General features: G+C 44.7%; 1 protein-coding gene and 1 long non-coding RNA gene across 7 annotated transcripts in view; one reads left to right on the top strand and one right to left on the bottom strand.

The window, feature by feature from the left end:
* The window catches only part of NLG-5 (neuroligin 5), a 185,658-nt gene that overhangs the window by 139,766 nt on the left and 29,495 nt on the right, over positions 1-16,397 (bottom strand). The window lies entirely within an intron of this gene.
* Positions 6,090-13,605, top strand: LOC148937561 (uncharacterized). Its single transcript, XR_016138250.1, has 2 exons — positions 6,090-9,513; positions 9,594-13,605. It is a non-coding gene; the product is annotated as an uncharacterized LOC148937561 (long non-coding RNA).

The raw sequence follows: 16,397 nt of genomic DNA, 5'->3' as shown, positions 1-16,397 counted from the left end.
GCGGTTGAACTTGTGCCAGCCGTATTTCATGCGCCATTGTACAACGAATAGTAAATAGCCTCATACGAAAAATCCGCCCTACTTCGCCGCTGTATCTATTTCGGATTTCGGACCGGGTTGACTCGCGGTAGTCCAACAATGAGTCTCTTCAAACTCTCAGTACCATCGACCTATCGATCGCGCCCGATTCGATGGGCCGTCGACGGAAGTTAACCGGCACGGCCGCATTTATCTTCCCGCACTCTTGTTACACCCCCAATGAAAAATACCATTCAACAACAACTGGCCGTGAAAGCCCTCCCCATCCTCCACTCATAATACTAATTGCGCAAGGAACATGTTCCATATCTCCACGCTTGTTTCTGATTTCAACCCTCTGACCTCCCCCGGTGAAACTTTCGAGCCGAGACTTCCGCGCTGATTCCGCGACCGCTGTGTAAATCATTCGAAACGTAATTACGCGATCGCAGAATTTAATTGAGAGCGGTGGATGAGTTTTTGCTCGCGCGTATATCCGAGTTTCTTGCCCACGATAAAAAGGAATTAGAAAAAAAAAAAAAAAAAAGATATTAAATCCGAGATCATAGAAGCGGAGACTTTGCATGTCATAAATCTTGATGTTATCTTTCTTTATTATTCAGTCCCATTAATGTACGATAGAAATTGAAGCTTCACCGAACGTAGAGGGGAGTGATAAAAAGTCCAAAAAGAGCCAAGGGAACATGGAACGGGTGTCAACCGATCGCTTTCTCGATTCTCGCCGGCAGTGGGTAATTCGTTTCCGCGGTGGCGGCAAGGAACGTTACGCCGCGCGAGACGCGAAAGAACGTTAATTACTACTCGTTACGCTCTACACGGTGTCGCGGTCGCCGTGAATTATATCCCACACCGCGCGTACGTACGTGGTGGCCACGTTAATTTTATACGGCGACCGACCCCGCACGAGAAAGGGCAGCAATCCTTCCCCCCCCCGTGGCGCGCGATCGCAATCACGCCGAGAGCCCCCCGAAAGAAAACCCGCGCGGCGGCTCGAGGCTTGTTTATATTCAATGAAAATCAAAGTACTTTCATCTCGCGTCTCAAATTGGAACAAAGGCGAAAATAAAGAATCTCGAAAGAGTCCGAGCGAGAGCGACTCTGCTCGACGCGATCGGACGAATTGATATCGCGCGATACGCGAGGGGAGGGAAGGGGGTAGGAGGAGAAGGGGGCGGGTATTATTACATCTCTCTCAGCTTGATGAAGAACGAGTGGATTTACGGAGTGGATTCGAGCGTGCGTGCAGTCGATAAATTACACGGGCAGTGTGGACTTCGCGCGAGACTTCGTCTGACTTCATAATGCATGCGAGCGATAATTAGTTTACACCCCGCGGGTGAGCGTAATGTAACGATACGTATTCCTCATTAATTTGCGGCTGGATTTGTATGCGATTCGCTCCGTGTTCCGTATGACGTAAGGACAAATCGATCACCGAGGCTGCGAGCCTCCGTTGATTAAAAGTCGGCGATATATATTTCATACGCCCTCCGTGAAATATATCGGTTACCGCGCGGCAGTAATAATGATGACAAGACCCCATTCTTTCGCAGAGGGAGGTTTTTATTGCAAATTTTATATACATGTCTGATATTAAATCTCCCGCAAATAAATCCCGCGGAATAAAAATTCTGCTCTGTAAAACGAATAAGAATAAAGGGTCCCTCGTCGATTCACATGAGATTATATTAACGAACATTGAGTTAAATGAGGAACATAGTCCTGCTATTTGCCGGAAGACGATGCTTAATCTCCGATGGCAACAAAACCAACCAATTAGCTAATGTCACGCCTGCAAACAAGCAGTGAGTTCGCAGGATAGATTTATAGACCTTCTTGAGGTAGATGTAATTCAGTGGGAAAGAGAGAAAGAGAGAGAGAGAGAGAGAGAGAGAGAGGGGGGAGGGGGGAACCGAGTTTCCTCTCCTTTTCTCCGGAAACAAACGTGGTGGAACGGACGTCGTAAGAGCGGTTCCGCGACGCGCACGTACCTCCATCGATTGATATAGGTCCTCGACGGAAATTCTAGACTGACCCTGATCGATACCCCGACCCGGAGGCGTCCCGGTCCCCCCTCCCCCCCGCCCCGTTCCCCCTTGCCCCCTACCTGTCGGCGTACACGAGACGAAAGCAGCATTTATTTCTCCTAGAGTGATTTATTCGTCGGCGCTAGCATTTATTTCGGCGTTTCGACGCGAGACAGCGGCAAGCTTTTTGGTCCCCCGATAAAACCCTTGACGCGTCCCTTGACACAGGCACGAGACCACGATCGTGTACCACTTTAGTGATAATGGTCCGCCGGTGTCGCACGAACAAAGGTTCGAACCTGCCCGCGATTGTGACTTCTTTCCACCCGGCTTGCGAATGGTCGCCTGATGTGTTGTACCGGGCAACATCGTGAGGTGGCAAAGAAATGAGCTTCGCCGCGAAAAAATTCTCATCCCCCTTTTTTTCCCCCGCGTTTAATAATACACACTACGGCTCGTTTTTATAGGAGGGGAGAAAAACGACACGTACGGGTGTGCGTTTCGCGTTTCAGGATGCGTGCGCGATGCAATTTTAGAAATGGATCACGTGTTGCAATCGTGGGCGCCCTTTATTGATATATCAATCGTTCGAAACGGCGGAAGCTTAAACTTCCATTGAGATAAATGGAAGCGGCGCGCTTTCTGCCCTTAGCGGGTTTCACACCGCCAATCTCGTGATTTACGTACGTATAACTGGCAGCGTCATTAGATGTATCGTCGGCGCGATTCAATCACAGAACGCCGACCATTCCCGGATACTCGCGACACGGCTCGGCGAAGCACGATCAAATTGCTGATGAAAGATGAATACCGTGCCACGATGTCTGCGCTAATTGCTCGTTTGCCACGAAGTTCGACAAAGCTCGAGGCCGCAGGAGGGGGGGAGGGTGGGGGCTCGAGCTCGTGATAGGTATTATAAGCACCAATTTTAGCGCCCTGAAATTGAGCAATTGAAACGTGCGAGTACGAAAACGTTGTAATTATTCGCTGTAATTATTTATCACGTTTACATCGGGGAAAAAAAAAGTCAACGTCGCGTATGACTCGTACTCGTCGGAAAAGAAGACCTTTTACAATGTTCACGAGAGCATTTTTCAAATTTTATACAATTTTCATTGTGTAAAAATATTATTATCGGTGAAAAAACTTCCTTTTAATATTTTCCAATTATTTTTCGATGTAATTTAATAAAAGAAAATCTGAACTTTCATATTCGATTTTAATTTTTTGTGGAGCGGAAAGATCATTGTTGCGTATAAATTCCGATATATCGATGTAATCTTATTACCGCGATAATCGTAATTTTGCATATCTGCTAATGTTGGCGTAAAGAGGTACTTCTCGATAATTCAGTGAAACATCTGTCGAAACTCCACGCGGACGATGTTAATCGCTGCGGATTTACATCGTTGTCTGTACATAATTGCTCGCCGGCTCGGCCAATCGGAACACCTTAGGTACACAGAATTCGTACACGACACGGTCTACCGAACCGCCAACAAATTGGCGGCCAAAGATGAATACTATTCGACGGAGCTGCGCTAATTGCGCGCCATCGGAGTAAGATCAACAAAGGACGGATCCATGATATTAGCAATTGCAATCTCATAGTTATGCCGTCAAGTCGGTGGAGAATGGCGCAAACGGCGGGACAGCCCGATGATAATATTGTTCACCCGATACGGATGCGGAATACTATGTATAAATTTTTTTTTTTTTTGAGAATTTTCAATCTTTTGAGAGCAAATCTGAGAATTACAAGTCTTACATTTACAAGTAATGCACCACTTTGGAGAATATCATGTTCTCACAAAGTCTCGCATTTGCATGAATTCGGTATAAGATATAATATTCGGGGATTTCTTACTACCCCGATATGAGGGAGAAAGCACGAGAAAACTGTCCCTATCGCGACAGGGGACATATTCAGCTCTCGTCAGGCGAAATATCTGAATTAATGTTCGAATGGTCCCGTCGCGCTCCTTTCCGCTTCGTAGCCGGTTTCCGGACTTCCGCGCGTCGGGAACGACAAAGGTTCACGACGAGATACCATCCTTGTCCTGCAGTCGGGTTTTCAATTACCCAGCAATTCCCGACGACGTCCGTTTAATTTCTCGTCCTCCTCCCCGCCCGCCTTCTCCCCCTTTTCTTCGTCACTCTTTATCGCGCTTATGCTTACTGACTTTCCGTCGTATTCCCCTTCATGTGCCGTGCTATTCTCTGAGCTATAAAATTTCTTAGGAACAGCCTTTCTGCTATCAATAGCCGCATATACATTTGTAAATCATAATTAAACAAAAGTCTCGTGAAAATAGATCGGTAATTCAATTTTGTACTACCAATTTATGAATAATTATTAATGTTTATATATATATATATATATATATATCCGTTCCTTCGCCTCTAAAAATAAGTATAAATCGGTCTACCGTAGTTATTAAACAATTTTCCAGAATTTCTACCTTCTTTGAAAGAAAAGCTCTCTTTTGTTTCACCAAGTCGCTACGGAATGTAAAGTATGGGGGAACGCGAAAGTTAAGAGCGAAGGCTAATGCACGAGGCAGAAATTACTGTAGAAAAATTAGCATATCTAATATAGAGTGGAAGTCAAATATTCTCGCTGCGAGTGGCAGCAGCTGCTTTTATTTCGGTGGCAGCGCGCACGGTAATTTTCCTTCGCGTTCCTTTTTCCGTGTTGCCTATACACGTCGGCGTTCCTGTTCTCTTGGTGGTCGACGTGGGGTAAATCGTTGCGACGGTTTTTCAGTCGGACGAGCCATTGAAATTCAGGAGGCAAAAATTGCGGCAGCTCTCCTATCGTCAACGGCGAGTGACGGGGCCCCGAGAATTAATGCGGAACAGCCGAATTTCTTGCGGATAACCGCGTGCTTCGATTCCAAATAACAGGGAAGAAACGCGATACTTTCACGATTTCCGCATCAGACACGTTTCACACGTAATTACTTCTTCGCAATTATTTTCTCTAAAAAGACTCTTTTCAAACATTTCAACAATTACTTTGCGCATTGTCCTAAAATTGGAAAATTTTCCAATTGAAATAATTACCATTGAAACTGTTATTATTATCCTTTACAGTAACGTACATTATTTTTGATATTATTATTCGATCGTGAATTGTGCATTGTTTAAATTTTATTCTACGTGTTTTCATTTTCCTTAAATATTGATATCCATTTATATATCGAGAATAATAAATATGAATTATTTAACATTTACCTCGTACCTACATTAATCATCATGTGTTTGCTCTTGCTAATAGATACGTAGTTGGTCAAAGTTTACATGCTAACCGGAAACTTACGATTAGTCCCTGGAAACCGGTTCGCGAATACCCGACATTCTCTAAATTACACGCGGCATTTCACATTAAAACTCGTATATCTTAATAATAACGTGTGACCAAAAATAAAGCAAAAATAAAATTTTAATTAAGATACATTTCGTTTTTTTTCTCACGGAAATCTGATGAAACGTCACCGATGTAAAATCTATCGCGCGGTCTTAATTACTCATCATAACAGGTACGATCGAGTCGAAAAATCTATATTTGTGTCATTAAAATCATTACGGATTATTAAAATAGATAAACGAAGATATATTCATGTTTTTTAATTATTCACGCAAGTTGTAAAATAGATTTTCCGTGGTACGATTTCCCTTCTCTCGCACGCATGCGCGTTGGTTTTACAAATTATTGTGTAAAGTTTTCGGTGTACGTGTTATGTTTCGAGCAATTACAAATCGCGATGGGAATTGTCGCACGCACGTTTCGCTCGCATATTGCGGATGTCCGTGGGAGAAAAAAAAAAAAAAAAAAAAGAAAAAAAAGGAAAAGAGAATCCCAGCTGTACGATTACACCGACATCCCTCGCGCGTCCCATTTCTTTTAATTGCCGGAGTTGTAATTCGTTCCGGCAGTTTTTCTGTCGGCGTACCCGCGAAAATTCAGGAAGTAGAAATTACCGCGACGTCGCCGGACCAACGCGGCCCGGTAATAGAGCCGAGATTAATGCGAGCCCGTCAAATTTGTCGTCGGCAATGACAAAAGGTCGTCGACGGCGCGCCATGGATCGTGGAAGCCATGGGAAAAAAAAGATGGTGAAATTAGTGGATCACGTTTGAAAGGGAGAGAAGTCGACAGTTTTTTTTTTCGCTCGGTATTCTCAGTTTCGCCTGATCTCATTTTCACGCTGCAGCACTCTCTCCTCTTTGTCCCTCTCAAACTATTCTTTTCCTTCTAACCAGCACCCTGCGTTTCCACCACGAAACTCGCACGATCGCGCGAGCATTTTGAAGCGCGAATTAATACGAGATTCGATTTGACTCAACGAGTATAATTTCAATTTAATATCAATCGTGTAACTTTCGTCCTTTTCTTTCTACGCGAGAATTTTCGCATGTGGACGGGCGTCTCTCTCTCTCTCTCTCTCTCTCTCTCTCTCTCTCTCTCTCTCTCTCTCTCTCTCTTTCTCGTTTCGATTCTCCCCGCGGATATTCTGGTTTTCGTTGCGAGCACGAAGATTATCCCCCCCGGAAATCACTGGAGCTGCGCCTTGGACTCGTGCACCGGCACTGCCTTCCTGCCCTCCGTCCTGCGGTCGCTGATATCCCGATTTTTATGTTCTAAATTCCCGGTGTGTCCCAAACCACGAAACCACATAGCCAGCGGAAGCGCCGGGAGGCAAGAAAATAATTCGAGCATCGGAGATTTTTACGGTTCCTCGCGTATCCGTCTAGCCGAGAAATCTTTGAAGTTACCGCACCGCGGTAATTTCAGACGCCTCTATTTTTGCAACTCGGTTTCGCGATGCCTCTCCCCTGCAACTTCATGTTGAAGAAGATATTACATTTCATACTTAACTTGTAATCGACATACATTGTATCGCATGATAAACGAACATATAAATTTACATTTCTTCTTCAAAATAACTTTCAAAGTAATTTTTCGTAACATCCCACGTAAGATCCCTGCGAAATGTACGTTTTCCCAATTTGGAGCTATCGATTAGTAATAAGCGTGCATTAAAGCAGGAGAATTATTTAAGTATGGAATAATGTCCGCTACAACAGATCGCATCAAATTTTCACGCGTCCTAATGCGCCCTTAATTAATTCCACATTCCATCGTCCCGACTATCTAACAAGAACCGCATCGAAATTCGAAGACGCATTTTCCGCCTGTACACGCTTGTACTTTTTTCTCGCTTGGTCATTAATCCCAGCAGCATCATATAATTATTCGGTCGCCATAGTTTGCTTAACCCTCCGTTTCGTCAGAGAAAGATTATGTCACTCTCTCAAAGGCAAACCGGATTATTCTTTTCCTTCTTTGCGTGCCTTCATAACCGGTTATTATTTTATTCGGTCTCGTAGTCCCTCCACGGGGACCCACTTCTAAAACGCTTTCAATTATACCGACCGTGCTTTGGGTCGGGCAATTTCAACAACGACGAAATTTCATGAATTATTTGCTCCTTACATTCAGCGTTGTTTGACATTTCGTCCTCCCCTCCCCATCCCACCCCTCCCCTGCCCCGCTGCAGAATTTAATGGGCTGATGGGTCGTTCTCGAAAAATAATTGGCTGAACAATCGACAAATAGGATAGATAGCAAATAGAATAAACCATCAGTGAATGATTATTGAAGCCATCGACTTTAAATTGGTTGAAAAATCCATAGAGAAGAGAGAGAGGAATTTCTACAAGTCCTTCCCATGAGATCACTTCGTGCGTGCGTGTGTGTGTGTGTGTGTGTGTGTGTGTGTGTGTGTGTGTGTGTGTGTGTGTGTGTATCTGCAGCATATATTTTTGCAGAACACGTTTCATGAACTTTTTAGCGTGCATGATAGACATGAAAATTTTAGCTTCCGGAGGGCATCTTCGCGCAAATAATTCCATCCGCATAAAAATGTAAGACGTTTAAAATTTAATACAGCCCGTCCGGAGCGTGATTGCAATTTAATCGCATTTTTTCCAGGATATCGTCATCAACACTTTTCCCAACGACGTCGAGATTCCTCGAGGGCTGGCTACCTTCGAGGGAACATCAAGGGTGGCGGCGGAGATTTGTCGGGAGATAATTTGCGGCATCGACTGTACCATGAGATACTTATCTTCTGAACTGGGTCAATTAGAGGGTAGGCCGCGAAAACCCAATCCCTGGCGGGCGACGCCTGCTTTTAGGACGGTGTATTTAAAGAAAGAGAGGGAAGTGCCAAGGTACAGAGGGCGGATGACGAGGAGATAAATTAATGGATGATGAGGAAAAAGAGAGTCTCCCCTTCTGCTACGATCAGCCTCATCTTATTAAGCGGATTAACTTCTTCGGGGATTCCTCACGTGAGCGTGCGGAGTGTACCATCAATAACGGGGATCGTTCGAGTACTACGAAGGGAAGACATTACGCCATTACGTAAGCGATTGTCGGATGTCTCTCATACAGACCTGAGTATTATAGATGTTCCGCGCGGCAACAGATAAGAAAAGTTATTGTACTCTTAGCCCGGCCCGTAGATGTTGAGATCCTCAGATGAGGGGGAAAGAAAATTGAAGTATGGAAGCCGATACGGAACGATATTGCCCATATTTCTCGCCATACACATCATTCTCGCCATATCTCCCTTTATGAGTTCTCAACTGCCGTCTGGCGGTATCATTCGCCGCGCGCGGATCCATTACACGCGTTACTTGTTATCTCGGAGTTCTCTTAGTTCGGAGGCAAAAAGGCGAGGCGAGAATGATTTTCCGAAAATCTCTCGAAATGAACCGACGTTCTTTGCGCTCGAGCTCGCAGTCGCAATTTGTCGAGAGCAACAATTCCCTCGGAGCCTCGCCCGGTCCATTATCGTGAAACCAAAATATCGTTCGGTCCGACCGCATTAGCGGGAGAGCAAAGGTAACGTTCTCGTGTATCCGTCCGTCCGTCTCTCTGTCCAGCACCGACCTTGGATCGGGATTTTCGCTTCCAATTTTCCCAAGGAATCCGTGATTAACGAGACACCCAGATACCGAAACACTCGACGGCACAAAGCCGGACCGTAATCGGGATTTTGCGCGGAGTATCCTCGTCTCGTAGAGAGAGACGCGAACGCAAACAAGTACTTTATACAACGGTGAGAGTAACACTCCTCACGCCTTCGCATAAACGCAACGCCACCGAGCGAAACCCAACGCGCTACAAATACAGGGCTGGGAGCAGTAGTTATAGTCCCATGGAAAGATAAACCGAGAGAGATATCCCTTGTTTGCGTTCCGAACGGATTGAGAAGAATGGAATCGTTTCACCGGCTAAATCTGCGCGTTATTTTCGCCCGAAAAGAGGAGCGTGAACGGAAAAACTGGTAAATGTAAAGAGTGCCGAAGCCAGCGATAATTTCTAATCCCCCGGATAAGAGCGTTTGGCGCGGGAGCTCCTTCCGTAAAATATGTATGTAATACACTTTTTATATTACACACGCAAAATTATTTATCTCTTTCTAAAATTCATCTCTTTAAAAAAAATTGCAGGAGAAAAACCTGGTGAGCATTGGAAGTACTTCTTTCGTCTCTAAAGCATCAAATTTACCAGGGTTGAGTTCCAGCGATTCATCAAACGCTAACAACGTCCCATTCTATACCTCCATTACGTTCGTTCTATTATATGTCCGCTCTGCCCTCTTAAGGAACTCATTTCCAGATATTTAGACAAACTCTCGCGTTTTCGATGACGCGAAAGAAAACTGGCTTTCAATGCAAAGAAAACCGAGGGGAAAATTGGCTTGGAGTGGAGCGGCATAAGACGGCAAACTAGACGAGGGCGAATCGGTTACCGTTTCATTGGTCGAGTTAAAGTCGCAGCTACATCCACGGACATTGCATTTGCAGCAAACGGCAGTGAACGAGCCACGAAAGGAGAGAGAGAGAGAGAGAGAGAGAGAGAGAGAGAGAGAGAGAAAGAGAGAGAGAGAGAGAAAGAGCGTTCGAGAGAAGATTCGGATTTGAAAAAAAAGACCAAACGGACGACCTTCCGAAGGCAACGCCTTCGAATCAAAGCCATCCTCTCGTGAAGACGGAGAGTTAAGCTTCGACACGAGATCAACGCATTTCGGAAATTCTGCTCGCTGCGTCAACGAAACACACTTCAGGAGCCAGATGCAGATATTTTGCAGCTTCAGCAGCAAAAGACGACGATGCCGGCACATCTTTGTCCTTATCTTTCCACAGGATGGCCCGGACAAAATTGTGCGCGCCCGACGACGTCACGGAGTAACGCGATTTACGTAAGATGCCGACTTTTAAATCCGCTCGGCGCGATGAATCTGTTAATTTCATCGTGGCGTTTTGATTAACCCCGCGATTAAGCGCCAAAGTATCTTAACGAGGTTTAATTACCGAAATCGAAGTAAATATACTGTCAATGCCATGGCCCAGTTACGCTCCTTTCCTCCGCTCTTTCTCTCTCTCTCTCTCTCTCTCTCTCTCTCTCTCTCTCTCTCTCTCTCTCTCTTCTTGTCATTGGGAAATAGTTTTCCGTGAACGACGGTATCGCGCGCGCGGCCGTCGATAATGTTCCTTTTATTTTACGGCACGAGAACCGCCGCCTTCTGCAAGCTACGATTTTCTACCGTGTCGCCTGCATGTGACCGCTGCACGCAGTGAAAACAGAAGAGACAACTTCATTGTTTTTAATTCTCCGCCCCTATATTCTCCGCTTTTCCTCCTTTTTAAATTAAAACAAGTACAATTAAATTATAAATCGCTGCGCGAGATATAAGTAAAATTTCGTAAGGGAATATACCCGATTGAATTATCCGATTGAGAAACAAACGTGATTTTCGATGACATATTGATAAAACGTCTCCCTTCAATACGATCGGGCTATCGATGGTAAAACCATAACTAACGAAAATATTATAAAACGCACAATGAGATCGGAGCTCCGGGTGTAATGATGCAAAGAAAATAACGCGAATCCGATAACAGAAACAATTCCCAGGTGATTGGAGAAACTGGGGATAAGAGACGAGATAACAAGATTGCGATGATTGATCCAATCGATCGGTATGCCGGTCAATTTTGCTCTCTTGCTATTGCCGAATACCAACCGAATAAAATAAACAGCAATAAATAAATTTCGCGAGAGAGAGAGAGAGAGAGAGAGAGAGAGAAATTTAAGCTTGAAGTGGCTCGTAAAATGCGACGAGCACCGCAATTTTGGACTCGATATCCAAGATCTGATGAGGCAACGCGGTTGGTCGCAGGGTCGCTCTTGCGAAACAAGAAGAACGGGACTTGGGAAGTGCGGGAAGTCTCGAATGGCGGAAATAAAAGGAAAAATACGTGGTGATCGTTCCCCTGTTTAAGTGAAAACTCGGAGATATGGCCTGGCGTAAAGTTGCCGGGCGGGGGGGGAGGATGGAGGGAGGGGAGGGGAGGGGAGGGGAGAAACTGACTCTCGAGGAACGCGTGCAATCTCCCGCGGAATGTCGCGGCGGACGACGATCACGAGGACAAACGTGACGACGACGATCTCGAGATCTCGCGCGCGCACATTCATCTCGCAGTGAAAAATCGAATTATAGATAAGACGTAATATCTGACAGCTGCGAATAATGCCAAGTCACGGCCGAGGCCTTTACGATGACTCCCCCCTTCCTCCTCCCCCTCCCCCCCCCCCCTCTCTCTCTCTCTCTCTCTCTCTCTCTATCTTCCCAACTTCTCCGCCAATATAGCGCAATCCTGCTCTCGCAATTTATATCCCGATGTTTACGATCGTGATTGCGAGAAATTTGCGTTTTATTGCTGCTCTGATTAACCTTTAATGTCGTCCGATCGTACGACTACGAGCATACATATGCGGCGCTACGACTACCGCTCCGAGTTTCATTAAACATAAATTTCCTGATTTCGCGAATTACGTACTGTATTATAAAATGTATTAGTATATACTGTTTTGGATAAGCAAAGATGCGATTTTAAAGGGATTAAATAATTAATGAAGCTTTTACGAAGGGAGAGAGAGAGAGAAAATCATTTCTAGAAATTACTAATTAATGAAGCAAACAAATACTTTATGGAAACAGGTTTTCAAATAGAGGCAAAGACAGGATGAGAGAGAGAGAGAGAGAGAGAGAGAGAGAGAGATTTTGCAAAATTCAACAAAAAAGGCGCCTTGATATCCTCAGTAATTACGGAGAATTCTCATGCGTCTCGGCGGCCGCAAAAAGATTCGTTCTTTACTTTACAAGATTAGCAAAAAAGCACTCGTACAGAATGAAATCCTCGCGATGTAAAAAAAAATCAGCTTGCAGCGCTGCTGCGACCAAGTTCCGCAATGAAACTCGAGAGCAAGGAGTAGGATTCCCTACCGAGCGCGCGAGGAGGGATTTCCTAGCAGATATTCCCCGTACTCTTTACACGCGATTCTCCGGGTTCGAGGAGCCCGAACTGAATGAGCGGAAAAAGAAGTTCCGACTCTTTTGCCGAGAACCAAGTTCGAAACGCGCCCCATGAACCGTGGATACCGAAACGAAGCGACGCTAAACTAATTTCACCCGCTTCTGCTCGAAATGTTTTTCGACCTCCCCCCCCCCCTCCCTCCCCGCCTTCGGCGGCGGCTGGAACCAAACCGCCCCCGTCGACATGGTGAGTCGTTGTGGCTCGTAGTCGTGGAAAAAAAAAAAAAAAAATCAACGCCGTGGCTGCAACCATGAATAAAAATCTCGCGACACAAAGGGACCTTATTTCCCCCGTGCTCGGTCGCCCCGTCCGTCTCTTTCGCTTTCCCTCGTTTCCTCCATCTGGCGTCTCAACACTTTTTCCCCTCTCTTTCCTCCCTCATCTACCGTACTAATTGACGTTTCGCTGGCGTGCACTCCTACGAGGCAACCACTCCCTTCGGGGCCAGGCCGCGAGTTCTCTTTGTTATCCTAATCACGAGAGCGATGTCGTTAGCCCGTGTGCTTCCCGCATGCGCGCCTACCCGGCGCGCCGCACGCGCAGACCGCTTTTATTTCCGAGCTAATTTATTATGTTAATTACTTTTCCGAGTGCGCTCCACGACGAGCGCGCGACTCGACTCGCGTGCTCGTTTTCAAGAACGGAGCCAGCGCGCGAACCTACATTTTGTCTCTCTTACATCACTCGCCCCTGCCCGCCCTTCTCTCTTTCCCGCCCGCGCACGTGGCCTTCCTGTTCTCCTGGGGTTTTTTTTAATCATGCGACGAGTTTAAAGAAGAGCACGGGTACCGTGTGTGCCGCAAAAAGAGGACAATTGATTGGCCTGATTGCGATTGTACTACACGAGCGTTTACTCGAATTCTCGCCGTCCGCGTGCTTGTTACCTGCCACTTCTCGCAATCAATAGAAACTATATATATCGTTAACAAAAGTGTCATTAGTATATTGCTTACGACGAATTTGCAGTTTTTTTTGGGTCGCTGCATTATATAAGATAGACTCGAGATGGATAATCTCGATTAAATTTAATTTTAAGAAAGAAATAATTTCCCGAAATATCGCAAGGAAAAAAAAAAAACAATGAGACGATCGCTGAATCAAAACGCCGGATGCTCTGGTTTATTCAAGACATTTATCCTTGTCTTCTGTTCATTTTAATCAAGCCTACTATTTATGCAAGTAGTCCGGAGAAATTTAATGGAAACCCATTCTGATACAGATTGGGAGCTTCCGATTGGATGATATTCCATTTTGTTTTATCACAAAGAGATGGAGTTCTATGGACAAACATTAATCATTCCCTTTGATATTTTACAACATACAACATATATGCGATCGATTATGCCGTATTACGAAACAAAGCTCGAAATGTCTAATTCCTATTAAATTAAATACTTTAGCACGCGCAAATAGCCTAAGTTAATATATTTGACGTAACGTGCGGCGCAATCTCTATCGTTAACTTTGTTATCTGATGGGCTTGATTAAAGGCAAGCGCAATATAATGCCGGCCGTAATAATTCAATTACAATTTATAGTACCACTGCGCATTGCCCATTACCGGTAAACAATTTATTTGCAGCTGCAGCTCATACATCTGCGCATAAATTACGCTCGTTGTAATTATTGACAACTCACCTGCAGCATCGGAAAATACCATATTAAAGAAGATATCGGTTTCGTATATAATTTTAGGACACAATAATACACACAAATTAATTAATATAATAATTCGGAATATCAAAATCAGAAATTATAGCTTTGGATGTTTGAACATTAATTTGCATTCGTATTAATGTTTAAATATGTAGAATGATTAAATGATTTAATTCGCAATATGTTGAATGCTTGAACATAATTCATTCATTTTCGCGAGTAACAGCTCGACTAAAATCGTCAAATCCAAAGAAATTGAATTGAAAAGGTACGTTCGGAAAAAGTTATGAGGAAATAAATCATTTCTTTCATAAGAAGAAAAAATCTATTAACAGCTTTAAATATTACCGTGCGGAATTCACTTACCCGAAATTCACTTGCGAAATAGATTATATATTGTAAAATTTAGCACAACGGCATCGTTAGCGAAACTTCACACACGAAACTTATTGTCACGCCATAGTACGGGACAAGTTTAAATTGACTTGACTATGAATATTTCCATGCATTCTATTATTTTATATGTTCACGATAGTGTCAATCTGTATTACGACGAGCGAAACGCCGCAATTCCGTTATCAACTACATTTACATTTACATGTACGTTTTATCTCCGATTTACATATTTTAATACGTTACATATTTTAATACGTGATAATAATTTTATATCTCAAGCACGAGATCTTTCCAATTTCTACACTAACAAAATGATTATTTATAAAGGTTATTTTAAACGCGCGAGAAAGGCATTCCTATTTCTCTTATGAAATTAATTCCGCCAGATTGTGCTCCGTACTTTATTGACTCTTTGCGTCTGAAACCAGGTCGCCCGAGGTGTTAATAATAACGTTCGGATAATACACGAGTCGTTTATTTTGAAAGTAAGCCAGTTTCGAAACATCATGAATTTGAATGAGATGTGAACACGTACCGAGCCAGGGATATGGCGCGATGAGTTTAACAAGATTTCCGATAACGGAGTTTACCACAACCCCAAAATAAATCAGACTTATATCGTACGAATCTGTCTGCGGGGGGGAGGCGGGGGGAGGAGTTGGAAAAAAAGAGACGACGACCTCGCGAACGTAGGAATTCTCGAGGAATGGTATCCTGGCTTGCGCTCGGTGCATTCACGGTGTCTCGATTATCTGCAAATCTCATGAGAGATTTACACGTTCAACATCCCCCGGCGGTGCCATCCCTCGTCTCGCCTTCATCTTTTGCTTCTCTCGCGTCGAGTTTTTCCTCTCCCGGTCTGCGATGCAGCCGTTGTTCGCGGCGGCGGAACCGATCGGAAAAATCACGCGACTTGGAGGAGAGGCGAAATTGACTCCAGATGCGATGCCGGAGACGAGAATGCGGGCCCGGGGAAGAAGAAGCGCGAGACAGGATAGGCGGCTGTGGGGGGAAAGGGAGGAGGGTCGTCGTGTCAGATTATTGAGAGGTGCGCGCCATTATCGTTCGCCGTTCGTCGCAAAAAGTTCCCCAGGACGAGGAATACGCCGGAACGAGGAATAACGCGTTCTCGAATACGTGCCTCGATCCTCGATCCTCGATCCTCGACATGCCGGGGTGCTCGAGGACAACGAAATGTCTCGCCGGAAGGAATTTTCGAGAAGTTAAAACGCTACGGGAGGGGTGCCGCTGCTAGCGCGAGTTGTAAACTGCGGAAAACGCGAGCGACGGAATTTATGGCACGGAATTCCGACGGTTATCGTTTCAAGTTTTATTCCCAGACGTACGGCCGAAACTGAAGTTTAAACTATGACGTGAAACTAAAAAAAAAAAAAAGAAAAGAAAAGAAAAGAAAAAGAAAAAGAAAAATTTACGGGACGTCGACTGCGAGTCTGTTGCCGTTCTGACAACGGCGGAGATTGAAAAGGTGTATCCCGGGGTCGTGCACGCAAAACGACGAATCAGCGAAATACTTTGTGTGATAAATGAACAATGCGGCTTCAAAGCGACACCTGCCGACGAAAAGCGCAGTGAGATTCAGCGAGATCTAGCGAACGGTTTTATTTAAATGAAACATTGCGAGTCCCCTTGTCTTTGGCTATCCGTCCCCGCAATTTTTCCAAGTGTTATTTATGATACAGTGTGATTAATGGCATATTGTAACATTAATTGACTGGATTGAGGCTAAACGGATAAATAATTTCTCCCTTTTTATTTTACAATTTTTTTTATAGCCCCAAGAGCGAGCCGGATTGTTCAGTG

The sequence above is a fragment of the Pogonomyrmex barbatus genome, unplaced genomic scaffold, assembly GCF_055798465.1.
Source record: "Pogonomyrmex barbatus isolate J1 unplaced genomic scaffold, ASM5579846v1 scaffold13, whole genome shotgun sequence".
Taxonomy (NCBI): Eukaryota; Metazoa; Arthropoda; class Insecta; order Hymenoptera; family Formicidae; genus Pogonomyrmex; species Pogonomyrmex barbatus.
This window is presented reverse-complemented; position numbering and strand designations above follow the sequence as displayed.